This window comes from Myzus persicae, unplaced genomic scaffold (assembly GCF_001856785.1).
Source record: "Myzus persicae strain clone G006 unplaced genomic scaffold, MPER_G0061.0, whole genome shotgun sequence".
In the NCBI taxonomy this organism is placed as follows: domain Eukaryota; kingdom Metazoa; phylum Arthropoda; class Insecta; order Hemiptera; family Aphididae; genus Myzus; species Myzus persicae.
Window position 1 is genome coordinate 150,899 of NW_019101643.1, and position 25,491 is coordinate 176,389.

The 25,491-nt window shown below is 30.3% G+C and overlaps 1 protein-coding gene across 6 annotated transcripts in view; it reads right to left on the minus strand.

Annotated features, from left to right (window-relative positions):
- LOC111029930 overlaps positions 1–25,491 on the minus strand; it is a 194,769-nt gene that overhangs the window by 48,021 nt on the left and 121,257 nt on the right. For 4 of the 6 annotated variants that reach the window (XM_022309177.1, XM_022309179.1, XM_022309180.1 and 1 more), the window contains one exon: positions 21,432–21,501. The gene's annotated coding sequence lies outside the window, so the exon portion shown is untranslated. The remainder of the gene's footprint in view (positions 1–21,431; positions 21,502–25,491) is intronic. The other 2 variants (XM_022309181.1, XM_022309178.1) reach the window with 1 other exon arrangement.

Below are 25,491 nucleotides of genomic sequence, written 5' to 3' on the forward strand. Positions count from 1 at the left end.
AATGGCAGCGTAAGGAGACGATCTATACTTAAGCTATGAGCTGTACCCTTATGATGACATTTTATATTGTTTGATAATAATATTGGCCATGGGCAATAACCTTGTATTTTTAAGCCATGGTCGTGAAGTAAAACTTGTGTGAGCAGGTAACAAAATGTAAAAAAAAAAATATATTTTAAAAACGAATTTCTATAGGTTTATTATTTAAGTTTTTGAATCATATTCGATTTGATACGCAATTAATAGATAAATACTTTGTACTTATAAGTCTTTGAAAGCGTGTAAGTAACGTATCTTATTGACGATTTGACGGACCTTACGTGATAATAGTATACGAGTGCACTAATCACTAATATAAGAGTGTTATTTTTTATATATATATTATATAACATGTGCTTATTTGATATCGTTATTTTGAAAATTTTTGATCCCCCTCAAAGAAGAGTCTCGGTCCGTCTAAAACCTAATCTCGAAGTATACATTTATGTGACGTGGAGGCCGTGCACTTGACAGAACGAATGATCGTTGAATCGGATTCTCATGCCGAGTGTATTATACTACGACACGCCGCGACTTTGCCGAACAATAATTATAATCACAATAATAATAACGGTATATTCGTCGTCGACTGCATATATATATATATATATATAATATATGTATTATAAGCATGATATCATATACACACGTATAGAACCGATTCGCTTCGCCGTCGTAGCCACCATATTATCTCGTGAAGTCTGTCAGGCGTGTTCAAATATTATAATAATATACAGTTTGACTGCTACAATGGCACCGTGGTGCGTTTGGAGGGGGTGTGGAGGGGTGTAGCCAAGCAATGAGTGCTTGGTTGGATGGGCGGACCTCTCCTCTGGCGAGACGGGCGTTTTTAATAGACTCGCATAAATCCCCCCTCCAGATATATATATAATATATATATATCACATAATATCACATAATATCACATCGGTGGCAGAATTCGTGGTCCATAGTTTTCCGGCGTAAAATATGTGCGCATATTACGGTAGGTACCAACTTTTATCGCCGTTTCAGGTTTCGTCGTTTCCGGTTCGGCACACTCGAAATTAATAGATTTTTATCGTACTTTGATGCATTTTAATACGCGTATTATAATGTACTGCAGCAGCAGTGTGACCAAACAGTGGCAGAAGATATTATCTTCATAAAACATTTGTTTTCGGAGATAAACTCTTTTTTGAATTGAGATTTTTATTTTGTATTGTCTTCACGTGTTAGTACAATACACACGATATTTTACATTTATGATTGGACACCGTGCGTGTGTATTTCAAAGCAATTATTTTTCTTAAAACAATGACAATTCCCTCTGTTCATTTAAAAGAGTATATTTTTTAACGCATGATATTCTAAATAATAATATTATAACACAATATAACAACGTCATTATAGTATATAACATATTAATTGTATTATGGATAATACTTTTAATGTGGAATTAAAATACTTTTCGAGTGAAACTAGGATACAATTTTAGAATTTGTTTGAATATGCTGAAAAAAAACTGGAATCTATTTGCGAGAAATGAGATGATAAATTTAGTAAAATGTTATGTGATTATTATAAGAACGTATAAATTAAATCTTTGTGTTTTTAAAACTTTGCCTGATATTTGTTACTAGAATACAGATACATTAATTTTTGAAATATTGCCTGACTAATTTAATACAAATATCATAATATTCCAAACTTTTTTATTTTAGGGCAGTATGAAAAAAATTAAAAACTTTTTGTTAGCCAATATAAAAATCCATGTTATTTTGAATTGTAAAATGTATACTAGATTATAATTCAGGTGATAATATCTGAAGCCTGACACATGCAACATTTGACACATCATGATGGGAGGATAAAAATTTAGGATATAAAAAATACTTTTAGATTATTCACTGTCCTTCAAAGGGCCGGATAAAACTTGTTTGTAAAGCGGATGCAGCCCGAGGGCTGTAGTTTAGAAACCCCTGGTTCATCTGATAGTTATCATATTATTTTATGCATTTGTTGAAAAAATTATATTAAATAGTAAGTCGTTTGAAAATGATTTATTAATACATTATAAGTGTATCAATCGGAAAAAAAGCATTATGTTCTATAACTGAGAAATCGATGAAATATGTAAAAATATGTAAAATGTTATTTCGTTTTTAAAACTCATTATTATAATATATACGAAATACTTGAAATAAGATTTTTACTATAAATAGGAAAATACATAAAAGATCATCTTAACCCTAAAGTTTTACGATGGCTATAAGGTATAATATTATTATTGTATCGACTGTATTATTGACTGCAAGTGTATAATATGTCGTAACACTGTTTAAATGTCCAAACTTTAAGGTTCTATTATGTTATCATTATATTATAATAGCCTAAAACGTATTTTATATCTGCATAGGTAGGTACACAAATAAATGGTTAATAATTCAGTAAATTATCGCAAACGTTTTCTAGCAAATAATTTATTGATATTATGTATAAACCATATGACATAATCACCAAGAAGAGAAAACAAAAAAATATTTAGCACAACAGGTAAAATACATACTCCTTTATGGAATAATCAATTATAAATAGCAATATATTTTGTGATAATATATGAACCCCCGGAAAAGTCTTTCGGCCTTTTCTACAAATGTATATCAGCTCGTTACTAGCAGAGACGTATACCTACGTGTATTATACTTAAACGTTAACCGAACGAACCGTTGTTTTTTAATAACTTATACCTACGAACACGACGCATTACACTTATTAAATATTATATTTTCCAAGAACGTCAGCGTTTTTAACCTTATTTTTTTCCCTACACCATCAACGTTTCAAAAAGCGAACAAACTCGCCGAATCTCGTTATTTGTGACGACCCGTCATGTTTTTTCTTATTATTTTTATTTTTATTTTTTTTTACCTCGAAACTAATAACCTACTCTGTATATAATATAACACGAGTTGGAATTGAAACGAGTTGTATAAACATTTTAGTATTGATTATTCCTGGTGCCTCGCAAAACGCGTTCGAAAGTATATTATATCCACTTATATACTCACACATACTCGCCTGCAGTATCTCTCACTCTCGCTCCGGCCTCCTCTCACCCCCTCTCATCCTCGCTCTCTCTCTCTCTCTTTCTCTCTCTCTCTATCTCTCTCTCTCTCTCTCTCTGTCTCCCTCTCCCTCTATCTCTTTCTCTCTTTCTCTCTCTCGTACTTATATGTGCCTATAGGTACGACGAACGTGTGTCGTGATGTGAAGAATGTCCATAAATTACCAAGAGACGTTCGCGATACTTATACACCGTGTTTCCGAGATGTATACGCAAATATATGAGTGAAAACGCTAAAAATACAATATCCACATACGTATATGATACGCACGTAGCTATTATACGAGTTGTTTTTTATATTCCGACATTCGTTCAATCCCTCGGGTGGTGGTATTCGTCTGGTTTATGTGTGGGTACGTATATTATTCGGTGTTTTAACGAAACGTTTTGCTGGTTTCCAGGACGAGAAAAAAACTAAATAGAATATTATTCCCTCTCTAGTATTCTAACTGCGCGGCCTGGGACACGTGGCAATGGAATAATAAAAACGAAATAAAACAATGAGAAGAAAGAGAGGCATCGTGATAAGAACGTACAACACGACCACCGCGGTGATTATTCTTTGTCGCAGTAACGAGAAGAAACCGAAAACCATGACCTCATAATCTGTGTAGTTGTCGCGTTTTTTGTCACCGTGTATCGTAGAAGTCCATATTATTATTATTGTTATTATATAAATGTACAGAATCTTTTATGAAACGCTTATCCAATTAAACGCTGTATAACGTGTGACGACATAGGAATACAAAAGTTTGATTCGACATGCCTACAGGCTATAATGTGTATAGAAGTTGTTGCTGTTGACAAGTTCATCACTGAATTCTAGTTAGGTACAGCGAGACCGGCATTCCTAAATTGGTAAAGAAGTACTGAATACCTTACAACAGAATTGTATAATATAACATTATAATATTAAATTAATAATATTTATTAGCATTGTTTAATTTTAATTCTGGCATAAAAATGAAAACTATTTAAATAGTAACTTGATTTTCAGTTACGTAAGTTTATATCCTGTAATCTTACTTTGATGCACTGTCACAAACAAAACCAACCATTACAGAAATAGATAACACGATAACGAACGCACAACCGAAATGTACCTAAATTGTCTATCCATAACGCCGTGTTACTTAATTTGATTCCAAAAAATATACTTAGCGACAATCTCATATTAATTATACGAAATAATGGGTCACAACTTAAAATGAAACCACAAAATAATTTTCACAATACTTATTGTGGTACATACATTTTTTTGATTTTGAAGAAAATGTCTTATTTGATTAACATAAAACGATTCAAAGTATTAAAGGAAATAATAAAATAATTGCATACGCCTTTAAATTAAGCTTAATATGGTGGCGCAGGGAGTAAAAGCAGTGTACAAATATTACTAAATTAAACTACATAATTAAATAAATTATACTGAAAATTATAATAAAAGGAGACAAAATATACACTCATAATTTTGTATTAATTATATAACTATTTACGCGGCTATTTTATAACTTCTCATGCAGATATTGTTGATAAATGTATACTTTAAAAATCGTAGAACTCAATTATTGCATGCACAAGTTAAACAAATCAATAAATTGTATGAAAAGAAAACAATTATTTTGTAAATAAATAATATAATAATATTTAAAAAATTAACCACCCTGAGACCCTCTCATAGGAACACTCCTGCACAGACATCAAACCATAATGAATAAATTAAGAATTGTTCTTACTTTATACAATGACGAACATCTACTGAACAAAAATGAACAACGTAAATGCACCTCTTGCAACACCTTAACTACAGTTTACACCTCCCGGCGAAAGACTCCAAGGATAGACTGATGCTAACCTAAAATCTATGTGAAATACTAGCACCCAACCTAGGGATGGCATCGTTTCTTTTTCAACTCTTTAATGAAAGGAACCTGATACAAAAATTATGACATATGCACACAGATTATACCACATGTAATTAAATAACTTAAATCTTTCATATGTTGTACTTAAAATATTTTGTTTAAATGTTTAAATTGTGATGTATTTAAGAAACAACAATAACCTCAGCAGTTGAGCCGTATATATAAACAATAAAACATTTTTTTTTTTTTTTTAACTCGTCTTTTATATTCGTTTTCAGTACTTAATTATATTTGTTGTATGTATTAACGAACAAATATTTAAATGTAGGGTCTTACGAGTAATTTATTTGATTTTTTCATAACTGTTATTCTTGACATTGTTGCAGACTTGTTTAAAATGTATATAATTATAAATTAATGTTAACTCCGAACCAGTAACTAAACAAAACAAACGAACAATCGTTGACTATAAAAACGTAAAGTCTGCATATTTTTCAATTGAATTGTTTCGAAGGAGAACGAAGACGCAGCTTCATTATATTCAACGGATTTGGCAGCGGATATATATTACTCTAGGATGGTGTATGACCACTAAACATCAAGATTTACATTTTGTTTTATGCGCACGTATACGATGTGTATATAATATATATATAATTTAGGCCGTAAAAAACGGAAAAGGTCAATTTAGAATACGGTTGGGCAACCCCAAACGTATGTTGTATATATTATTATAAGTACGTAATATATATACTAAAAAAGCAGATAAATTGGGTGTGCACGCCTCGGATTTTCACTTTTTGTGTTGTATGCATATTCAAAAGCTTCTTTGAATCATATTGTTCCGTATTACGTTTTACTGCACGCGTCAAACGTTTGAACATCGTCCGCACACACGACGTACAACCCCCTCCCCTACACATCCCCTACACATACCCACCCACTACCACATGTACGTACCGTCGGGAGGTTTCTTTTCAAGGGCGAAAATTGAGTTTGACACCCCGGCGCGTCGCCGCAGGCCGTGTCCCGTCATACTTACACCTTCAATAAAAGACTCTCACACACGTGTCCTACCCTACTACTGCACCGTCACCTTTCAGCTGTAGTACGTGGGGACCTTTGCGTTGACCTTTGCGCGCGACCGTCCGTTTCAGCACCCCCGCACTGCATTTCCAACTGCTCCTCCACCGCTGTTTTTGGTGATGGAAGTTGGGAGGGGGGGGGGTGGCTGGTCCTCTGCCACCTGGAAATTCGATCTCGCCGCGGCGCTGTGGTACGCACTCGGCCTCTGGTCGACGGGGTGCGTCTTATATAGACGTAAATATTATAATGTACTCTTGGAGGGGCGTGCTCGCGGAGAGGACCACGATTGTGGGTTAGCGGCCAACCCAAAAAAATAACCCTCCGAGTCAATACTACATATAGGTACCTACTACTATATCGTGCACAAACATAACGTATGCATACATGCAGTGTGTATATTATATATTGTATATTGTTTATACGTTATCATGGGTATGAAAGATTTTACGAGCAAACCGGCCCCGCTGCGATGATTTCGGAATGGTAAGGGTTGGTACGAACCTCGCGGCGAACGTGCAAAACAATCAGTCGGCAAATCGAATGAGACCCGATGACGTTAAACGGTTATTCAAACAAAAGTCGCGCTCGCGTAACGATATCAACTAGGTAGGTATAATATAATATGGGTAGTCGGTGCGTGGCGGCGGCGGCGGCAGTAAATGAGTCCGATTCACCGGGGAATCCGCCGCCCCGCTGCTGCTTCCAATTAGGAAACGGCATTGGACGAATTCTTTATATCTCTGTCACTCTACACCACCCCGCCCTCTCCACCATCATTAGAATGTGTGTGCGTTTGCGTGCGTGTGTGCACCTATAATCTCACTCTCCCTCCCCACATAATACATACCTAAATGTGTAGTCGAGTGGTATATGCACGACGTAGGTCGTTTTGCGCCCTCTATGCCCTCGTGTGCACGCACACTGTACCATATATTATCGTATATATTTATTGTGTGTGTGTGTGTGTGTGTGTGTGTGTATAGTCGCATTGAAACGCTGCCGTAATGAATTCCATTTCAACTGTGACGTTTCCAAATTATTATTATTATTATTATTATTATTATTATATTTTTTCATCCCCTTTTCCACCTCCGCTTTTTTTTTTACGATTTTTCGTTTATTTATTTTCGTTTTTTCCGCCGGATTTTATTTGCTCGCCCTGATTTTCACATAGTGCCGCCGCTCGTTATTCAAAGGAACTCACAACCACCGTAACCACTGCCACCGCTCGTCGTGCCCTCGTTGTCCTACGCCATCATCCATTGAGTGAAGAAAAAATAAAAAATAATAAAAGCAAAAATTTCAACGCTGAAACCTAGGGGCAATGTGTGCATACCGCACTTACCTATCTGACAAGGAGTATATACATTGTATAATATATAAAAAAAATATAATACTTATTTCTTGTTTAAAAAAAAATAAGTGAATGCAATGCTCATATAAAAGATATCCTCAGCATACACATTATTTCTACATAATATATATGTATGTGCTATATTGCATACTGTATATAATATATATATATATATATAATACAAAGCGAGTGAATTTTTCCGACAACATAAAATGCTAAATATTTTTGAGACTCCTGAAATTGTCAAGTACATGATAAATAGAAAATTCTATATTACTCCAAAACATGCTCACGATATAATTTTTTAATAATGTTTAATATAATATACTTATATATCAACTGCAATACTACTTAAATATGCGGAATGAAAATTTAAAAGTGCCACAATGCGCGCGTGTATAGTACTTTTAGTATTTACAGTTATCCGATTCTGTTTCTTTTATTTTTAATTTCCATATTCCACGAGTAAATAATAAAATATATTCGGTATTCAACACGACAAATATATCGGGAAAAAAACTGAATAATAAAAAATGATAAAATGATAAAATGAAAATGTGAGTTTGTTTTTTTCTACATAACGGGATTTTTTTATATATAAAAGAGGGGTATACAATGTACACACCGTAATACCACTGCTTTACCCTTTTATTACTGTCCGAAGGTTTTTCAAATAATTCGTAAAATATTCGTGAAAAGTAAACCTAATATTGATAATCATAATATTAGTCGTCAATAAAAGCGAATCTTTTTCAATATTATTTTCATTTTGAATATAAACCACTGGTATAAATTTTAAATATTATTAACATCTCATTCGGCAGATTGATATGGAAACGATATGATTATATTATTTGATTTCGTTGATGATTTGCGTTTACGTATTGTATAATATGCATGATATTGTAATAACTGTATGTGTGCCATTTTGAATTGACTCGTTGAATGATATGTGTGGGTACCGAGAGTCATTGTAATCGAACAAATATTATTAGTAACAATTAAAAATAATTATTAAATATTTATTAATGTTATAATAATGTACAAAAAAATTATTATTGAAATAAAGAAAATTCAATATACTCTATAAGTAAATGCAATAATTAATACATCAAGAATCAAGATACATTGATACCTAGGTATTAAATAATAACTTAATAACTTATTCGGTATGTATTATACTGTGTGTAATTATAATAAGATAAATTAATTTAAGTGATTAAAAAAATGAAAAGACACGTTGTACAGTTTGCCTATTGGTTATACAAGCAAAACGTTTTTCAAAGATGCACATCTGTATTATTGTTTAAAATCTCGCTTCTTGACAACTATTTAACTCGGCTTATGGATGTTTTAGTGTAGGTTAAAATTATGTAAATTTAATAATTTCTCATATTAGTTTCTTATCAAATGAATCCCTTGAAATTATATAGTATAATAGTAAGTTACAGTATATTTAACCTTTATAATTATATTTAAAACAGTATACTGGTATTACCATCTATACATTTTAATATTATTATATTAAACATAATATATAAAATTCAAAATCCAAATAAATATATCTGGGTAAAAGATTTTAATTTTAATCTATTATTAAAAAAGGTGTATTTTTACTTCAGTATATTAAGCGTATAAACCCTTCTCTACTTACCTTTTCATTTTTTTGTCATTTTTTATTTGAATTATTTCCACAACTTTACACTATCTACTTTTTTATGAGTAGTTATTAGTTATTACTATTGACATTGTAAATAGTTTTTACACAGGGCCATAAGTCATAACAATTTATAATGTATAAATATTTTTTATTAAAATGTAGGTACTCATTTAAAATTTTTTTTTTTTTTTCATATTCACAGACGTTTTAGATATAATAATATCATATTTTTTCCCCAATTCATACGTATATTCTCACATCTTAAGTAAAATATTTTGTTTTTATCTCTAAATAAACATATAGCATTACAATAAAAAAAACGAAACATTCATAAGATGCAAAATATTTAAATGCATCTACAAATATACGTATAATTATTTATGAAGTCATTAAGATTAAAATTTTTTATTATTGGATGAAAAAAAATTTGAATGTTATACTGAATAACTAAATTATAGTTATAAATCTAATTATTCAAAAAAAAAAATTGATTTTAATACTTTTTGAACTTATGATACACATAAAACAGTTTTAACATACAACTAAAAAGTAAACTTAAACAACACAAATGTTATTTTTTCCACTTGAATTATTTTTAGAAAACAAGGAATCAAAAGAACATCATTAAGTTAGCTAAAATGTTACCTAGCTTTGGAGTAAATCCAATTACCCTAACAGTAATCCTTATAAATTAAGTTTGTTTTAATAGTTTTATATTTAAGCTCATCTTATCCTTATTTTATTGATAGCAATTTGAAAATGTTGGAAACTTTCTAGTTCGTTATAATATTAACCAATCGTATAAACTTTATAGTTGATATTAAAAAATATAATGGAAATGACAATTTGTAACAAAATGATAAGTAAAAACATCATCATGCCACGTACGAGTAATGAAAATGTACATAACATACTGTTTAATTTATAATATTTACAATATACACAATTGTTTTACTATACCATAATTGTTGATATTTAGGCTTGTACTTTTGATATTTACCCTCGTATTTTCAATTATCTCTTTTTTTGCATTCTTAAAAAACAAGTTCCCATTGTTTACTATTCTATTATTTTCTATAATTTTCTTTATATCCCAACTGATGTGAAATTTTCAATAATTCACATTTCTCATGAATTCTTATTCTTTTGTTTGTTTTCTCCGCTAACATAAACTATAAACACTTATAAGTTACAACGCATTAACATTTCCTTCCATATGATAACAATTTTGTTCGTTCTGTAAATTGTTTAAGACTTTAAACTGATATAATACAGGTAGGTAATTAAACGATTAAAAATAAAAGCACATTACGAATTAACATGACAACATGTATATATCTCGAACAAATCTTATATTGTATATATGATTTTATATTTTAATAATGATAACTTTCAAAAAATCATTGAGTTAAAATCTCATTTGTTATATTATTATTAATATTATTATTAATTAGTTTAACGCCGAATGGCACATTTACAATATTTTTTTATAGAATATTTTATATTGCATTAGATTATATTACTAATATCAAAATAAAAATAATAACTGTGCATCTTTAATATAAAGGGAGAATCATTTAATAGCATTTCATTACCGATTTAAATTCGTTTTCTACCAATTTTTATGAATGAAAAAAAAACATTATTTACTAAAGTGTTTGAAATACACGTCGTCTTAGGGACCACATGCATAATATTTTCAAATCTTTAATACTTTAGACCATAAAACGGGATGACACAATATCGGTGGCTATTGTCGGTGCGCGCATTCGTCGAACATTTAAAAGTCGATAACTTATATCGCAAGCAAGTATCGCCAGCAGTGAGAGCGAAAGGCATGAAACCGGCACAATTCAAGCGTTATTATTTTTATACACTTTTACACCACCGGAATGACGTGCCGATCGGTTTTTCTTTCTTCTTACACCCTGAAGAACGGTGGTGGAGCATATAGGTTTAGGGGAGGTAACACCGCGTGCTAGGAATTTACCAGCCACCATCACCACCGCTCGATCGCAACCCTTTTCATACGAGAACACAATACCATACGGATGGAATGCAATGTCCACGAGTGAAGGCTACAGAAGACTATTATTACATTAAAAAAAAAACACAGTGCCTTCCGGAGGACCGGAAACGCGCGCTCTCCCTCTCTCCCTCACTTTATTTCCTCTATCTCTCCATATATTATTGTGATATTATGTAATCGAGTTATCCCAAAATCCGAGGAAATATTGATAAATGATGATCAATTTTTTTCACCGAATCCTACCTCCGAAAACTCCTCTTGGGCAATTGTTGATGTGCCTCAATTTAATGCGTAATCCAGTTAACAATAACTGAATAATATTGTGCAATATATTTATATGTACATAAAATATTGTCCAGGCGTTATGAAAATAGTATTAAGTTACACAGCTGCCGCCCGAGGGTAACGCGCGAACGGTATTCACGATGTCAAAAATATATATTGGTTGTAAAAAAAAAATTCATTTTGGCTCTTGGACGTCGGAAACATGAGAAACATTTCCTGGGATCATATTCTACCAGAGATTATCGAAACAACAGTTATATATTTTTATTGTCCACAATATTATTTTATCGACTACCCCTATGTCCGTTCCAAACGTATACAACGAACTTTATTGGTGCGTTGTATTCCAGTGTCAGTCGTCGTAAGGTCGAATATTTGGAGCCTTGGGGGGAAGGTAGTGAAAATCGAAAAGTAATTATCAGTCTGTCTTTCGTGACAGCCATGCCAGTGTAAATACCTAATTAAATATTTTAATATAAATATTAGAAGAACCGCTGACACGTTATATATTTGGTTTATAAATCGTAATAATTTATTTTATGATACAGTTTCCAATAGTCTGAATATTTTTATTTTTCGTTGAGAAGTTGACAAGCGTATGACATTGACACATTGGCTTTTATATTTTTTTTTTTAGATTTCCTACTTTTTTTTTAGAATGAGGTAAAAGTAATTGATAAGAGGGGTATGGGTACCTATATAAGTAAGTGTACTAGTTTAACATATTGTGGGGAGTATTAGGGAATTAAATATTGAGAGGTTTTAAAATGATCGATTATAACTTTTTTCTGATTTACATTGAAGAATTTGTATACATTATAAAATATGTACTTGATTCATTTTATTATCAAACACATTTAATACGTCTCTTCAGCATAAACTGTCTTTAATAAGTTACCTGCTTTGAATGCCTCAATATTGTCATTTGTCATTCAACTCTATGAAACTCTAATAATATTATATCAATCAAAATAAAATTGTCTAATAAAAAACTAAATCCATTTTATAACGACTTACAGTTCTTAAAGCGCACATTATTCTCATACTGTATTATGACTAAGTAAATCGTTTTTTTTTTTGTGAGGAACCGGACGGTGTACTTTTTTATTGTATTAACCAGATATGTATTATTTGTATAACATTTTTTTAGCTTAATAATAATTAAATCTTTGGTTACAAGCAATTATGATTGTATAAACACTGTAATATCATACACATTATTATCTGTTAGGTTAGGTTAGGTTAGGTTAAGCAGCTGTACTGGATGATATTGATTGACAGTATTAAATGTTTCGTCTTGACCGAATTTAGTAAGATAAATTAGTAACAACATTCATATTGTTCAGAAAAATTAAACGTATTTACCTATAATCTCCATTTACAAACATTTTTAACGTCAAAAGAAAGAACTATACGTGATTATCCGAAAATCTGTTTCAACCCGCGGTACAATGATAAAGATTACTTTAGAATGTTCAGCAACAGGAAATTAATTTTAAGTCAACAGTACGTGTTTGGAGTGTCGAAAATATCATTAGTAGAATATTTTCAGTTTTTACGTTATGCATATTGCGTACCTTTAGTGATGTGTTTTGTATAGACACAAACATAAAATAATACTAAATTTATTAAATGACAACGATAAAATTAAACTGAAATTTTGTGATACAATATATATTTTTAATTGAAAATTAATATTTTAATTATTATTTAAGTTAAAATTGTATATAAACGTAAAGAAACTTAAGAAACAGATATTTTAGTAGGTATTTTCTAATATAGTGATATTCTTTTAACAAATTCATATATTTTAAACACTTAAATACAATTTTAAATAAAAATCACTAATAATAATAATTATTGTTAAATGTTAATAACTGTATTATTATTAAAAATAAAAACTGTTTGGTTATACTGTCTTATTTTTATGTGAAAAATTAATATCGAATTAATATTTTAAACTTAAGTTTTAATATTGTATATACCTAGCAAACTGTTATAAGTATCTTCTAATATAGCATAGAATATTGTACACCTATTAAATTTGTTTTTATGTTGTGAAAAAAAGTTTATTTATGTTGTTTTGTATTTCAAATACAGCTTTGGATGTGTAAAAATGATTTAGGAACTTCTAAGGATTTAATAAAATATCTGTGAAAAAAAATTAATAGCGTATCAAACAAAATAATAAAATCAAATTACGTTTAGTTTATTAATCAAAATATGATCATAATTTTTCCTTTTATTTAAAAATGTTTTCATTAATACAAATACTGTAGCGTCAATACAAGAAAAATATTTAAAAAAAAACAGAAAATAAGCAAATAAATGAACTATTCGTATTGTATTGAAGTAAGAAAGTCAGCTGCGATGTTTATACAGGAAGTTATTATCCATGAGGCTATTTAATTATATTTTATGACTTAAAAAACAACAAATAATGTTTCTCTAAAAAGTAAAGAAATGTGCTCAAGTTTTAAATGTATATTTGTATACATTTTTAATAACAAATCTTAAAACACAATTTCGGTAAAACTGTATTTTAGTCTATATACTGTAAATAAAACGCGTCATAAATCTAGTAATATATGGTACACTAAATATAAAACTATTATTGCATTGTTCCAGAAAAATTAATTATTGAATGTACCTTTAAAGACAGAGAAGAATGAAAAAACACGGATGATTAGGAAAACCGATGATATAATGATATATCACCTATGTGCATCACAAGACCTGAATTGATAAAAAATTAAAAATCGTTGACTCCTTCGAAATTATGTTAGTTCAAAGAGTAAAACGTTTTGAAGCCAGTTTAAAACACCAGGCTTACCGCGCGTCGTCGTAATGATTTATAATTTGTTTAACATTTCAATAACTAGATTATAATAATATCCTCATTGCATCTGGGATAACTGGTAAGGTTGCTTAATTTCAGTTTTAATTGCATTTTTATCCCTTTAAAAGACCTTAATAAATAGTTCTATCAGTTTTCACCGTTAGAGTAAGTGATATGACGAGCCATATTTTATTGTCTACGGTGAAAATCGTGAATGAGTTTGTACAAAAACATTGTCTATATGTAATGTTGTATAGTAAGTATTATACTATAATTTAGACAGTGAAGTTGTTGCATTTGTATATTTTTCGTAGATGCTTATATTCATTGCTAAGTTAGCTTAAAATATGTATCGGTTAACAGTGAATTTAAAACAAAAACATTTTTATTGCAATAAATGCAATTTTTTTAATTTTTTTTTTTTTAGTGCCATTTGAACCTTTTGATGTATAAAATAAGAATGGTTCACATAACTTATCTGTTGGTATTCATAGAGTTGCGAACAATATAGAAAATTTTTTTTAAAAGTTGACTAGCTTATTTCCAATGTACAACAAATATTTTTTAATGGACCCTCATGTATTTAACTGTTTAAAGAAGAAACTCCAAGTATTAATTTACCTTCTCAGTTGATAATAACTCGATGAGGTAATTGGTAAATACCATTTTCTACTAATGAGAACATTTTTTAGGAATAAAAATTATGGTACAATCATTAAATTCAAATTATGCTATTTGTATTAAAGAAGTTCAAAATGATAAGTTAGATAGTTCAACGGAAACCAATTTAGCATTCAATATTTCCGATTTCGAATTTATGCCAACAGAAATGACTAAGCTCGAAACCCAACATGTTCCATTAAGCGAAGCTTCATTTAAAGTTAAAAAAATTGAAATTGAATTAGAAAAAATTACGAGACAAAATGAAATTTTAATAAGGCAGATATTCAAAAGTAGATACCTATTTTACAAAAAATAGTATGGGTTTCAAACAATTATTTGTATTTCCAAAATATTGAGTGGAGAAAAACTGTCGATAAAGGGATTGTCAGAAGACCAGGCAGTGACGATCCAACTTATTTAAAGTACGCACCAATTACAACTAAAGATGTAGAAATAAGTGTCTCTCGATACAAGAATATTTTGAGCGATTACAGATAGTTATTCGATTTTGAAAACTAAAAAAAATCATTTGGCATGTAGTGTAGTAACATAAGAAACATTTGTTCTTTATTTGTTTTTGTATTATAATATTTTATTTTACTGATGAATGATGAATAAAGATTAATGATTATAATTATAATATAATAGTATAATATTATATCATATAATTATAGTTTATTATTTTATTTGACTAATGAATAATGAATAAAGATTAATGATTATACTGAGATTTTGTTAATGCAGTTTTCAAAATGTATAAGTGCAATTTTTAATATATTTTAGTGCACTAATGCAATCAATTTATTGAGTTATTAATTAATTAACTTCACTGCTTTAATAATAATGTTATCATAATCATAACCATTTGCACTGCAGTCCACAGAAATATAATATTCATTTAGAGTGCAGATTTTTTTATGTTTGTACATAATTTTGTTTAATGCAGGTATATTAATTCTGATGAAAAAAATTATAATTGCATCCCGAATAAAATAAAACTTAATGTATTATTTTTACATATTTTCGAATAAGTATTGTGAAGTAAGCATCTAACACATTATTGTTCTATATTTTCCCAAAAAGTACCTATATTTTTTTTTTAAATTTACATCACCGATTTACAGACACTGATATAATTGACATTAATCGTTATTGTGTCTTAATCATTATGTTCAATATTTTGTTAAACATTGTATAATTTATTAAGCGTCGTACCTATAAGATAAATGCTTTTGATGTCATCAGTGAATATAAATGTAGACTATAGTTGCATTCACATTATTTTGTTCATATTACTCATCAGTACATTTTTCTTTTAAACACAGTAGCAATTAATATTTCATAATAGTTTTTTAAATAAATATTTTAGCAAAAATAACAACTTAAATATATACATATTTTCTCCTTTCTATCGCAAAAAAATTCACAAATTATAATATATTATTATTATAAAATCTCGTTGAATTTTAAATGTTTTGTTGTCTCTTTGAATATAAATATATTTTTGTACCGGGATATACAATTTTTGAGACTGATTTTCGTCATCAAAGATACTTATTAACAAAAACATATTAATGATTTATGGATTTTTTTTGTACAAGAAAAATAACTACGAGCGTGCAATGTATTTTTCGAAACTATGCGTATATGATATATGTGTGTTTGAGTAGACATATTGTTTAAAATACATAATATTAATGTTTTCTTTGCTGTGGTTCTCGATTCGCTTAACACCATTACAAAAAACATTCTTGGTGAATTTGATCATCACAACAATAATATGTGATATTTTTTTACGATATTGCGTATAGTCGAGTTGATCTTGTTTAACAAACGCTTTTAATGCGCTCCCGCAAAACTTAATAATATTACTGAAATTTACAATTCAATATATATATACATATAATATATATATTATAAACATAACGACCGAGTTTACGCAAATATTCTTCAAAATTAAAACGAGGATTTTATCACACCTACCCACCTACCCACCTTCTGGTTGTAATACCAGCTTCAATTGGGACGGTTATTATATAACTCGGCACATAAAAGTATTTCGCACCCAAAATGTAATATACACGAATTGCTCGTAAAATTCTACCATAATTTATTTCATTTCATTTCCTTACGGGAAACGAAAACAATTTTCTCTCTTGATGCATTTTCCTTATGTTCATTACTCTTTAAGATATTTATGACACAAATGGTTTTTCTCATAAACGTTATGATTTTACGTAAAAATAATGTACGAAAATTGTATCAAAAATAAGAGATAATCCTTATCCATCGAATAACTGCATCTCAAAACTGTTCAAGTATTAATACGCATCAAAAAACATCTTCGATGGAATCGAAATCTGTCAATACATATATCCATTATCCAATCATAGAGATAAAGTTATCTCATATTATGATTATTATAACGCATATAAATCATAGACTTATTGAAATATGAAAAGCATCAACGATTATTTATGTTTAGCATACTTGATATAATATATAGGGTGATTCACCAACCATGCTCTCTTCTATTATCCTTTGATAAAGAATGTATTCAAATTCTGATTTTTAGAATTGCCTAAGTATTCTTAAGGACCTTAATATTATTTTAAATTATTTACCTTTTTATACCATTTAAGGAGTATCGTGTGGTTGTACAAACTTAATTTTCTTCAAATGAAAACGAACCCTTCTTTACTGTAAATTAAATTTTAACTTACTAAGTTACTGTAATTTAATTGTTAAGAAGATAATGTTTCTGAAATGTTTATGTACTTGTCTCAATCAAATTTGAACCAAATTATTAGTGTGAGTTATTAAAATTTGCATAATTTAGTCCAAATGATTGGTTTTATAAAAATGTAAAATAAATAATAATATATGTAAAATTGGGTCCAGTATTTTCTATTCTCAGACAATTTTTATTAAGTATAAAATGTTAGTGGATAATATTATTAATAACTTAAGTTTTCAAATTATCATAGCTCTAATATTCCGTACCCATCAAGAGGACTTATTATAAATTGTTAACTAAGTTAAATGACTTAAAAACTGCTTCTTTAAACTTCTATTTAGATACATTAAAATGTTAATAAAAGCTGTTGAATTCACAATTTACAGAAAAAAAGACGATTCTTCATTCAATAAGAAATTGGTATCGCCAAAAGAAACTCTCTGAATTATATAGAGAGTCTATGGGTACCTTACAAAATTGTCTTTAAGTATACTTTCTTACGAATATTCAAACTAAATAAATAAATTCAAATTAAAGGGATAATAAGAGACCATTATTGGTGGACTTTCTATTTAACGCGCATCATAATGTTAAACAAAGTAAATTGTATCATAAAAAAATATTTTTTTACTTTAATTTCAATACAATACCAACAGTAGCGACATTTGGAGTAAAATCATCAAGAACCATACTTAATATTTTATATTAAATTGCACGTGATCTAACGAAGCCTGGTAGCAGTTGGTGGATGAAATAATAAAATTGTTGGTTTAGCAATTGTTACCTGTTGTAACACCATAATCACGTAGTATCACGTAATATAACAACCAGATAAGTTTGCTCTTATTTAGTTATTAGTAGGTACAATAGGTACATATTATAATAATTCGTTGCTCCCCATACTTATGTATATGTATATATATATATATATATATAAGAAAATGCATTTAATTTTGTAAGGAATATATATATCCTAAAGGTATCAGGTATAGTTTCATCCGCAACTTTTTAAAATGTAGTTCTTTTTAGTTCCTATACTTTTCCAAAACTTTTGTCTAACAGCATTAATGATTTATGTATTTTATTCGAACATTTTTGATTATATAAAGAGTTAAAAAAATTGTCCAGTAGTAGTGTTGTTATATAAAATCCAGGTTTAAAAACAGAAGTACAATTTATATTATGCCTTATAAAACGAGGAAGCTTTATGAAACCAGCTATAAGTTATTAATTTAAATAATAGCGAGCGTAGTGTAGGTGGTTTTCACCTCTGTCACCCCAAAAACGTAAATAAAAATATAAACCGAGCAATAAAAATGCTGATTACAAAAAAAATATATAAATAGAAGTAGAAATCATTTTACGATTCACGGCTATGGGCGGTAAAAGTCCGTTGTCATGAGTCATATAAATAAATTTTAACACGTACTGCCAAATGAGTGTTTCGTGTGTGTATGTGTGTAACATAGGGGAGTGTTAATTTTTTTTTAAGAAATAGATATGCTATATACTCTCGATAGAACTTATACTTTTAAAGTTATTATTATCAACTAAGTATGATTCGGGGAAGCAGCGGTAGTGATGCTGAAGAGCCGAACGAAAGCTTTTTTTCACAAAATCCTAAATATAATATCATATTGTAACATAATAAGTCAAACGCGGAAACGTAACCTAATATACGTATTGGAATCGTAACGAGACGAACGAAAAAATACAAAAAAATACAAAAAAATAACAATACCGCAGAAGTAACATCAGATACCTAATAATATACCGGCGGCAGCAGTGGCGCTTACGTAGTTACGTCACCGCCGCCGGACACGTAATACAATAACACGATATTAATATTATTATTTTACGGTTTTTGGACCCGCGTCGTCCTTGCCGCAGCCATATCACACTACACCCGTTTAACGCGTGATGTAGTGCACGCTCGACCTACGCACCTGACCCGAGGCTCACGAGTATAATTTATACGTCCAATAAATAACGCGTCACCCCTCAGACCACACCCCCGCCGCCTCAAACTTCTACAACCCTTCTTCCACTACACCCTGCTGGCCGTCGACCAACGTTTTCCGTTTCATTTTGCACCGTTTCGCGGACACCGGACCGGAAGCTGGTTATCGGTCTTTGTATTCGTCGTTGTCGTCGTCGTCGTCGTCGTCGTCGTCGCTACCGCTTCCAGTTCGAATGTGATAACGCCGCCGCCACCCCACGTGAGACGAAAATGTGAAATTGTATTGCCACTCCCTCCCCCCCCACACATCACAAAACTCGTATTTATATAAGTCACGCAGTTCTCTGAAAATGATATAATGATTATTATATGACGTTGGCCCGGTTTGGTCGACAGTTGTTTTTAAAAAGAAATAATATACTGCGATGCCTGTTTAAGTGACTCATGAAATACTGGTCACAAAAGTTGCGTCGACTCCATATCAGATGGAGGTGGTTTTACACTATACTGTAATTAACACCGACGGCGGTGTGCTTCAGATAGAGATCGACTTATATATTGTATTTATGCCCAACAAAAAGGGAAGGTCGCGTATAACGTGCCTTCCGTTTTAGATGAACGAAAAACATCAACCCCTACTACGACAAGTATACATACATTCCTCTCAGTTTTCACTATGGTCTGTGTATATCTATTATAAGGTATCGTGGGCAATCTGCAGAGGTTATTATCTCGTTGTTATTATTATTATTATTATTATTTTTTTTTATTCTCTCTCGTCGTTTTCGTGCCGTCTACAGTTCCGTTCAACCTACAGCATGAGTAAGTTCGTGAGTAACACGGAGTAATGTATCACCGGTATGTCCGGGGGTGACATCGGAGACACACGCATAAGTCTATATGTTGTCGGTTAACGAAATTGTGAATTTTTCATTTGATGATTATTACTTTGGCTAGTATTTTTCATATTATTTCTATTCAATGATTAATAACTCTGTGTCTCGATGATCATAACTAAATATTTAATTTCTGTAAATGGTTTTTTATTCTTATTTAATTTTTATATTATATTGTTTACATTTTTTATTAATTCATAACCACGTGTGGTGACACTTGTTTGATCATAAGCAAATCTCCCAATCACCTACACGAGTTGCATATGTTATACAAATTAATATACTCATACATATAATAGTATTTCTCGATATTCTTTGTGTTGTAGGTATTGACTAAATGTATGTGATATCTAAATTGTCCTGTGCTCTCGTGAAGTCTCTGAAGTATTTATATATGATTATACACATAACTTATAAAGAATATATACATAATTAGATCACATAATATGTATATGATTATTTGTTTTATGGCTACATTTTCTGTTTTTTATGTTCCCGAGGTTTTTATGCGGGAAAGTTCTTTTACTATAAACTTCGACTATAAAATACACATTTAATATATTTAAGTAAATTCCCCCACCAATCACATGCATTTAATTTTTTATTTATCCAGCTGACCTAAAACTATTTGATATTTTATGACCTTCCTATCTATTTACCTATAATAAGTAGTATTGATTAAATAGAATAGGTAAGTATCAAACTACATTGCACAAAAACAAATTCCGAATGCTGCGGAATTTTAGGTTCAGGGCTTCAGCTGTAGTTTGGCGAGCCTTGTTAGACGTCAAACGAAACTATACCCAGACCAGAACACATGCAGGATGTCACATATTTATATATTATTATGATATAATATAATGTGTAATGAAAAATTGAATGAGGTTTATTTTAATAACAAAACTCTCTTACCTCAATCCACGTTATCCGAAAACGTACGTATTGAACATGACACTCTCAGAATGTATATGCTGACGTCTATCTGAAACAAAGATTAAAAAAAATCCCGGTTAAATGCATGTTATATTATATTCCGTCAAGACAACGACGTTTGGAATATTTCCACGCAAAACAATACTAGTACAACACTGGAGATAGATTTATGGGGGTTGTGTTGCAGAAGGAATACGTGTCAAAAGTTTTAGGTGTTTGGTGAGTTAGCTACGACGGTGATCGAATGGTGTGAGGTGGAGAGAAAACTAATGCGCACGAGAAGACGACGGGTCGGCCTGTAAACTCGACGGGGTGTAGGATTTTCGAGCTCGATCCGTCGTAGTATAACAAACAGTCCGGCGGACTGCGGTCGGACGTCGAAAGAAGATAAAAACAAAGTCCTTAAGCTCTGAAGGTTAGGACGTTAACTAGTCTTTGCAGCACGGTTATTGGCTCAAGGGCCAGACAACTCGTATACACTACCTACGGAGGTAATGTGCTAACCTAACCTTAGGGGTTGGCGGAGTGGGGTGAGAAGGGTAAAAGTATTCTACTTTCTGGAACAGACCCGAAACGGTGGCCGATATTTTATAATATTATTATTACACTGTAATTATACTGTTCGTGGCTGACTGCCGTAAAATACAACGAGGTAAAATAATAACGATATTGCCCACTCATAAAGTCATAACGATGCATCCGAAAAGCGTGTTCAAACGGTCGTCAGATTAAGAATAATAATAGGTACTCACACTGTAGCAACAAACTTCCATTAAGCCCGAGGAAACATTGCGGTGAAATTTTAAAATGTATTAATGATAATACGTACCTAATAACTAATAACGTTATGAAATATAAAACTCGATAAAGTGAAGTGTGTACCATAAAAACTGTAGAATATTACCATAATATCGGCAGAATGAAAACCGAGTGCCACGCATGAGCACAAATGTGCACAAATATAGGCCGATTTATAGTCATTGTCACTAAATTAGTAACAATAACTTATGTTTGAAAAGTTTGGTTTTTTAATTAAATGATAACGATTATAAAAATTAATGTGTACATAATATTATCTTATTATTATTATAACGTTTTCATTTGAACAATAAAGTTTAATACATCACGCATAATTAGTTAAGAAATGATGTCAATTTAATTTAATTTTAATAACACCCTTAATTTCAGCCTCAGCACCATTTTTCCTTTTTAAAGGCTACTTACAATAATATACATACCTAATACACAAAATGATCCGGTGCTAACATTTTTTTTTCAAAGATTGAAGTTGTTGAGAAGTTTATGTTGATCAGAAATGCGTTGTTATGTATGCTATACCTTTTAGTATGTAAGTCGTGTAAGAAAATGTTTTACCAGTAAACTTTAAAATATGCGCACTTTACACAAAAAAAGAAATTTTTTTAAAACTATATCCGCTGTTGAACCTCTCTACTCTTTTACACCGGGTTCAATTATCCGACGACGGTGTAAGCTTTGCCCTGAATATTTTTTTAAATACCTAATAAAGAAAAGTGTTAAAAGCGAAAATTACTTTTCAACCATGTTAAAAGCGCAGTAACCTTTAAGTATCGTTTAAATAACTTTTATTTTAAGATAAAGGTATAACCACTGTGAAGCTATAAAAATACAATATCAACTGAACATATTTTATGCGAAACCATATACTTTATGTACCTACATAGACTAAATGGTTTTTTTTTTAATTGGGAAAACTTTACTTTTACAACAAAAATCTACAAATTTCTAGTAAGTGCACAACGAAATAATAATTAATATCTAGCATCTAAAGTAATACTTCATCGAACCAAATTAAATTATTTTATATACATGTTCAGTGCAGTGCACCGGACACTCAATTACTATGAATATAGGATATAAATAAGTTTGCGAGTGCTTATGTTTTACAAACATAGTTTTTCACTCCTTCAAATGTTATAGAACAAGAAAATAAAGACAAACATACTTGGAACACACATACACACACACACTCACATATATATATAAATTAAAACAACTATTTTCTGCACATCTCTATGCGTTTTCCAAAAGCATAAAAAAACATAAGACGGAAATTAGTAGATAAGACTTATTATTTAGACATTATGTTCACAGTCCAGGCAGTGGAATAATCAGGGTTTTCAATGGGTTTTGTGGTAGAGCTAAACATAACAAATACTAATTAGGCACCCTGTAACTAACTATTATTTTCATTATAAATAAATATCTTATAATTGTGCCTATAACATGTGCAATAATTTATATAAATAAATGGTATAATATGCTAACCAGTGTTTAATGTTCCATTTAAATGCGTCACAAATGTAAATTAATCATTTTTTTTATAGATAACTACAGTATTATACTTTTATTATCTGTTCCAATCATCGGTCTGTAGGAGGGGTGAAGTGTGTAAACAAATAATTAACGAATCTACTACAGAAATGATTTCTAGTTATAGAGAACATAGTACACTTCACTACTACACCAATACTAGATAATACACTAGTTAACAGCGATGCAGCAAATTGAGTTTCTAGCAAACAGTCTGGTGCGTACCTAACTCACAAGTATAATATCTGTATTATACGATTATTATGTTCATAATATTATATATATATATTATTTATATTAATATATACGGAACTGATGAAAGGACGAAGACGATCAATCGTTTTAATTGCGCATTTCGCACAAGAGTTAAGTCAAAGATGGTTTTGGTTGATTTATACTTAACACAAACTTCTGCTTAAATAGATGAATAATATTAGTTCGTTTTCGTTTAACCGGGCGTATGCACCGGATAAGAAGGTTCGCGTTAATTAACAGTTAACATAGTTAAATGCATTAGACCAATATTTTAAAATGAACATTTTAATGAAATTAGCTTTGGATTCATGAGCGTTTATAGTTCCATAATATATTATAATATATATAAACAAGGTGATTTCTTGAGCATGCTAACCTTATTTGTATGTTTAAATTATACATATATTCAAATTCTTGAGATTTTTCCTACCACTTAAGGATGATCCTGTGACAATACAATCTTTTATTTTTCAAATAAGGACAATAATTTTCAGTTGAATTCGGAGGGGGGAGTGGGAGTGGAAGTTCTCATTTGAAATATAGACATTTGTATCACCACAGGACACTCCAAAGACTAAAAAATGCACAACAAATATCAGGAATTTGAAACTATATGATCTTTAGATATATTTAAAATTTAAATACCTATTTTAAACATCAGAATTTGAATAAATGTGTTATTATAGGAAACAATAATGGCATATTTTAAAAATCACCCTTTTCGTGTATACTCTATGTCTATACAAATATTGTTGTATCGGTATTTGCAGACGACATCTTCACGAAGAATAATGAAGCATCTGTTTTGAGTCAACGTGGATAAAATATTATTTCTTGGAAAAAAATCTTTTTTATTACATTTTTCTTATTTCATATATTTATCTATTAGTGTTTTAAACAAAGGTTTATGATTTAGCTGCGCCGAATAATGCTTTTCCCAGACATTGGAAAATATTATGGAAATGTTACTCGACTGGATCGTGAGTATAATAATAATGTTTTTATGACTCATCGCGTTCAATTTTTGAAACTATTGTATACAATTGTTCAGAAACTATGTGCGCTAACTAAAATAAATAAATACTCAAGTGATTGAGCAGTGAGTCCATGCACCAAACTTAAAAAACCACACCAGTTCGGATTTCATGCGTATCCGCAAACTTTATATATTATACATATGTATATGTACGTCTGTGCATTTAACTCTGGATATAAACTGGAAACAAAAAGAAATCTAAACTTGTAACATGTATTTGGTCTATGTGTTAAATGTCTTTAATATAACTATGAAACAAACCTAGAAAAACAGTGACATAGAAACTTCCATACTGACAATATAATACTTTACTTTTATATTTTTCTCGACACATTTATATATGCTCCATGTATGATTATTTTATATTCCGGAAATGTTGGGGTCATAGTGCTATAC